Source organism: Octodon degus, unplaced genomic scaffold (assembly GCF_000260255.1).
Source record: "Octodon degus isolate 3935 unplaced genomic scaffold, OctDeg1.0 scaffold00084, whole genome shotgun sequence".
Lineage (NCBI taxonomy): Eukaryota > Metazoa > Chordata > Mammalia > Rodentia > Octodontidae > Octodon > Octodon degus.
The window spans coordinates 9,679,865-9,685,956 of record NW_004524660.1 but is presented as its reverse complement, the minus strand read 5'-3'; the positions used below and the strand labels follow the sequence as shown (position 1 = coordinate 9,685,956).

Below are 6,092 nucleotides of genomic sequence, written 5' to 3'. Positions count from 1 at the left end.
TTTTGTATTTTAGGGAAGGGTCTACAGGGTGTTCAGGATCTCACTATGAGATCGGACTCATAGTGATCCACCTGTTTACACCCTCCCAAGAGCTGGGGTTACAGGCGCATGCCGCCACGCTCAGTCTCAAATGCTGTCTCAGTACGCTGGAGGCGGGGGGAGCAGGCACGGCAGGTCCCGGGGATCGAACCCCCGCCCCTGTGTCTGCCTAACAGGCGCTTTAGTCCGCTGAGCTATTTGTTTGGCCTGGACTACTCTTTAAGTAGACTCCTCTGGACCACATTCGCAGCCCCTACTCAAAGACAAACTTTCTTCATTTCTTTTCCCATATCAATAAAATTTCCCTCGTTTTATGCCTCTTTCTCAGGAGCACACAAGCTTTACTTTGCACTTTTTTTCGGAGCGCTGGAGATCAAGCCTAAGAATCCGTGCATGGGAGGTGACGCACGTCGGCTCTTCCGGGACTCTCGGTCCTCCTCTCGGGTTACGTATTTCGCACCCGCACTTCCCAGCACACCTGTGTCAGTACCTGTATTGCCTAGCGTTAACCTCTCCCTTCCCAGTCGCCTGTCCTGCCCTGCACTGCTCTAGTCCCGCACGAGAGCTTTCACGGAGCCCAACCGGGACTCCGCCCTGCGGCCTCTGAGTCCTCTTCAGTCCAGCTCCTGGAGCGCAGGCAGCGCGGGTGGCGGCTCTGCCTCGCAGCGCTCTCCTCGGTGCCCCCGTGCGGCTCCCAGCTGGCGCTCCTCCCGGTCCTGACCTCTTTTGAGGTCTCCTTCGCTGCGTCCTCCTCGTCTGTGTGCTAACGGCCTCATCCTTCTCCTCCTCGCAGACCTGCACGTCCACTCAGACCTGCGTTTGCAATTATCTGCTCGGCATCTCCACTTTGATGTTCAATAGACATCTTAAATTGAACATATTAAAAAATGTGGTCCAGAAATGTCTCCCTCAAACTCTGTGAAAAAGCAAAACAAAACCTAAGTAAATAAATAAAAATGCCAAACCCATGAATTCCACAGTGAAATTACATGGGCCACAAATAAAGATTTCACTTTTAACTTCCCTGGCTGTCTCTTAGCAAGGCTTCAAGTTTCTCCTTTCAAAATGTATCTAGAGTTGAACTATTTTACAAGGCTTCCTGTGTTGCCCTGTCTTCCATTTGAGTTTTTACAAATTCCACGTGGATTTCACACTCTTTCAGTCCATTTGTCATCTCCTAATCAGAATGAGCCTGTTAAAAAAGGTAAGTCAAATTATTTACTTCTCTGCTAAAACTGTCAGATTCCTACCCCATTCATGTTAAAAATACATAGCTCGGCCTCAATTCCATGAGATCTGACCCCTCGTATCCCTTCATCTGATTTCTCTCACTCTCCTTTATTTGTCCTCTTCCTGTTCTCAGTGGGCCAGGATAATCCTTCACCTTGGTCCCTTTGCATGGGGCCTTCTCCACTGGAATTCTAGTTTCCTAAATATTTTTCCTTTTGCTCTTATTCAAAGATCACCTTTTTATCTTGTCTTTGTGACCTCACCACCTGGAACGTCTGCTTTCCCACATGGCTGCTTCATATTATCTTTCCTGTTTTGCTTTTGTTCTTTTTCTTTATAACTAATCAGCATGCTACATGTTATTTATCCATTGTACTTGTTATCCACTTGCCCTACCACAAACTGAGCTCTGCTGGGCAGGAGTGTCACCTGTCGAGTTCACTGGCAAACCCCAGTGACTAGGACCGCACCTGGATCATGGGATTCTCGGGAAGTGGTCGTCATGTGCGTCAATAAATGCATGTGTTGTCATTTAGTTCCTGACCTGCTCTCACATTAGAAGGGAGAATGGTTCAAGGTAACTCTGCATTTGCGTCTATTCCTACATAAACAAAGCAGGCAACATGATCAAGTGTGGCACTGTGCGCGTGGCCTGTGTGACGACGATGGGCACATGTGTGTAATGGGCAGTGCACTGCAGGGAGCCGTTAGGCTTATAGTTACAACATTATTTTCCTTCTGATTTTCAGATTCAGAATGTTAGTACTTGGGTGTTAGCCCAGAAGTCCCAGCCCCAACTCTCTCCATCTTCTTTGGAACCTCCAGACTGGAGTGACCATGGGAATGAGAGACATCTTTTCCTCTTGCCCTTGGCTAATAAGCTTGAAATCTAATTAAAGAAGATAGAAAAGACTTTGGTCCAGAAAAGGGTGAGTTAGCAGTAGCATTTCCCTATGTGGATACCACAGTACTGCATTTGTTGCACTGAATATCTAAATGTAGATAGCAACCTTCAAGGACAGGAGGAAAATCGAACAGGTTAAAACTGATGAAGAATATAGAGCCTCAGGGGCAGGGTCCCTGCTCTCCCCCACTTTGGTCCTGGCAAGGAGGGACCACTCTGCCCTGAGAATCCAGCTCTTTACTCTTACTGCCTTGAGTTTGTAGCGCTGCCTTAAAAGCGTCCACTCCTGAAAGAATGAATTTAGAGCGGAAACACTAACAATGTTCTGTCCAGGAGGGGTTTCTGCCTTCTTATCTCTATCTCCATCAGTGACGCTGTCTGGAGTGTGTCAGTCCTGGGGATCCTCTGGTAGCAGCTGCTGCTGCTTCAAAGGAGAACAGAAAAATGGGAGCAGAAAAAATAGATTTAGGGTGAACGTGTCACTTTGAATTTCTCTGACTTCAAAATTGAAGAAAGGAGAAAATATAAATCCGGGATTAAGCTAGAAGAAAAGGGGGTGCAGGGCGACATGACCGTGGAGACACCTCAGCTCCTCACTGCTGCCCTCTGGGTCTCAAGTCTCCCAACTGGGAAATGAAAATACTGGAGCAAGCTTCCTGCATGCTGCGGAGTCACACCAAGAGACCAGGCCGGTCACCGCAGGGCGTGCACCTTCAGCCGTCCTCAGCACGCCTGCCAGGTCCTGCTGCACCCGAGCTGCGCAGCTACTGGAGCCGTGCTTCCCACTAGTAAGCGGCAATGCTAACAGAATCTATCTCTTCTGGTTTCTGCGAAAGTAAAGTAGAGTGCTGCCTGTGAATCACATCTCAGGGCCCAGAACATGAAGAGCTCTCTAGGAAATTTTGCCATCATCATTTCAAAAAATATGGAAATGAATCTTTTTTCCATTTTTGTAGAGGAATGAATAGGGCTAAAACTTATTGACACCACAGAAGTGGAGACAAATGAGCTTGGGGTAAATTGCTGATAGAAAGGCATAAGTGTGTTCAAAATACAGAATGTCAGTCTTTCTAATGTGACTTATTTGTGGGCTTTGACTGCTAGCAGCACTCGACAGCGTGCGCGTGTCCCTGCCTGCCTGGCCTTCATCTCAGGGCTCTCTTTAGCCTCGCTGCTGAGCGGTTTTCTAAGAGCTTCACCCAAGGAGCTCGTGGGGCTGCGGCTGCCATAACCAGCTCCAGCCAGGAGCTGAGCTCTGAGCTGCGAGGCACAGATGCTGGGGTTGCATGCTTGGAGGCCCACCTGCAATCCCGGAGTCTCACTCTCTGTGGTGTGTGCTTAGCGATCATGCCAGATCAGGCCAGCTTGCACACTGGCACCGTCACAACCCACCCCGACGAGAAATTGTGTCTTTTTCCAACAAGTGGAATTGTTTGGGTGAAACATTTGAGCATAGTCATTTCCCCCTCTCAGCAGATAATTGCTTAAAGCTGAGCTTGAAAATTAAAAATAGTGCGTCTTCGTGTATTCATGTCAGCTCTGTGACGAAGCAACACCCTCCATGGAGGCACTGAGCCTCAGGTAAGGACTCGGTCTCTGCCCCATTTTTGTTGGAATCTATTTTCAGATGTTTCTAATTCACTCAACTCGCCAGGGCAGTCTGAAGTGTTAAATTATTGCCAAAAGCTTTTCTGGGGAAAAAAATTGTTTAGGAAGAGAAATCTCAAAGAGGTTGGGAAATTGCTTGGTGATCAGAGAGGAGACTGTTTCTGGGGTGGCACGAAAGCACGAAATTGGATCTTCAAACGCACAATTTTCTGAATCGTTGTTATAAGTTGTTTCATGAATCTTATCTCCTTGTGGGATTTAAAATGTATGTTTAGCACAACCCAAAAATCTGGTGGAAGTAGACATCCCCAAACATCAAAGTATGAAAGGAGATTGGATTTTTAGTCATTTTTTTTAACACATTCACATAAATGGTGGGAAAACTGCAGAGTTGGCTTTCATGCATAGCATTAGTTATACTGTTCTTCCTCACTCTCCCTTCATCAGTATGTTTACTCAAGCTTGTTGTGTCGTTTGAAATTTGGCTGAGATAAGGAGGTAAATATCAGTGCAGGGAGGAAAATTAAAAATTAAATCTGGACTTGACCTGACATCGTCCTTGAGGTCTGAGGAGAGCGCCACAGCTCGACACATTCACAAGACGTGAAAACAGTAACCGTGTAAACGAAGCCACTTAAACCTGCCATTTGGCTTCAACACAGTGACGAAATACCAGCCTTGTAAATGCCGTCTGAAAAGCACATGCGCAGACTGATTTAGGAACAATTCCTTTTGTGAATGCTCTTCTCCAAGGAGCCCAGTAGACACAGAAACCTGAGCTAAAGAATGAACAAGTAAAGAGGAGGTGCCAACAGGGGCTGTCTCTGATCCTGAAATTAAATAGTTTGAAAATCCTGCTGTCCCCCTAAGGTCCACGTGAAAAGTGTGGTCCCCAGGTGGTGGCACCAGGATGGGGTAGGGACTTGTCAAGGTGGGGCCTAGTGGAAGCCCTCAGATCCCCGGAACCACTTCCCCGAAGGCTTCACGGCTCACACTCTTCTGCCTCGTTCCCCTGTCTGACACAGGATGTGGCAAACCTGCTTCCCCAGCTGGTCCTCACCACTGCCTTTTCGCATCGCACTGGAAGCCGGAAGCTGTGAGGCCACTACATGCTGGACTGCAATCTCCAGAACTGCCAAGTGGATGAAGCCTTTTCCCTTACCGGTGAACTGTCTCAAGTATTGCATTGTAGGAGCACAGAGTGAAAACAAATAATGCCAAATCTGTGTGTAGTTAGAAAACGATCATCTAGAAGCAAAGAATGGGTTATCAGTGGGTGAATAAGGGCTGAGGGTGAGCGCTGGGAGACCTGTGGAGGGCTATCTCAATGCCTATGAAACAATTAAGAGAAAGGCCGCAGTGTGAGACACAGATCAGCTCTGCTGTGCTTTGGCCAGGTGTCTCCCCAAGGCCATGGGTTTGAGTCTTGTCCCCAGCTGAGTGCTCCTGGGGCACAGCGGAGGAATGTCTTTGGACCATGGGGCACCTGCCTGCCTTGCAAGGAGATTTTGTCTGGCAGCGAACAGTTTCATTGCACCACTTGGTTCCACCATGATGTAATTCCCTGTCACAGACCCAAAACAATGGATTAATTGATCATGGGCTGAAATATCTGAAACTGGGCCCAAATGAATCTTCTGTCTTTGTGAGATGATTATCTCAAATACCTGTCATAGTAAGAGAAGGCTAACACGGGTGCATCGCTCAGGACTTTGTGAGTGATTGGACATAGAGTCAAGAGGCAAATAAGAGAAGAGTGGTCTCTAAACTTCTCAAAATATATTTCAGGAATTATCTAGAACATTATTCCTTAAATATTAAGGTGGGCATGAATCATTTAGGTAAACTGTGGAAATGTAAATTCTGACTTAGAAGAATTTACACGTACAACTCCAATCTCCTTTGAAGGTTGGAGCAGGCCTGAGATGCTGTATTTTAAACAAGGTGACACAAAAGTAGGTGCTAGCAGACTGCAAGTGGACTAGAAGAGGCCTTGAAGCCAACTTGGGGGGTGGGGAATGCGAGGGAAGTGGGGATGCGAGGACTCAGGGTCACAGCATGGCAGCCTGGAGGGTCCATGGCAGAAGAGAAGCCAGGTGACAAACGCCCACCAGGACACTTGCTCCCTCCCAGAAGAGGAGTTCTGCCTCTCAGTGTAATTATTAACAGAAAGCAGAAAGCAGACATTTTAAATCAACCTACTTTGGGCTGGGGAGATAGCTCCATGGTCTGAGCGGCGCCTGTCTGGCAAGTGCAAGGACTGGGGTTCGATCTCCAGTACCACATGCCAGAACCCCTGGTGCACTGTACT

At 47.6% G+C, this 6,092-nt stretch overlaps 1 protein-coding gene across 1 annotated transcript in view; it reads right to left on the bottom strand.

The window, feature by feature from the left end:
• Positions 1–6,092, bottom strand: part of Olfm3 (olfactomedin 3) — a 204,872-nt gene that overhangs the window by 49,677 nt on the left and 149,103 nt on the right. The window lies entirely within an intron of this gene.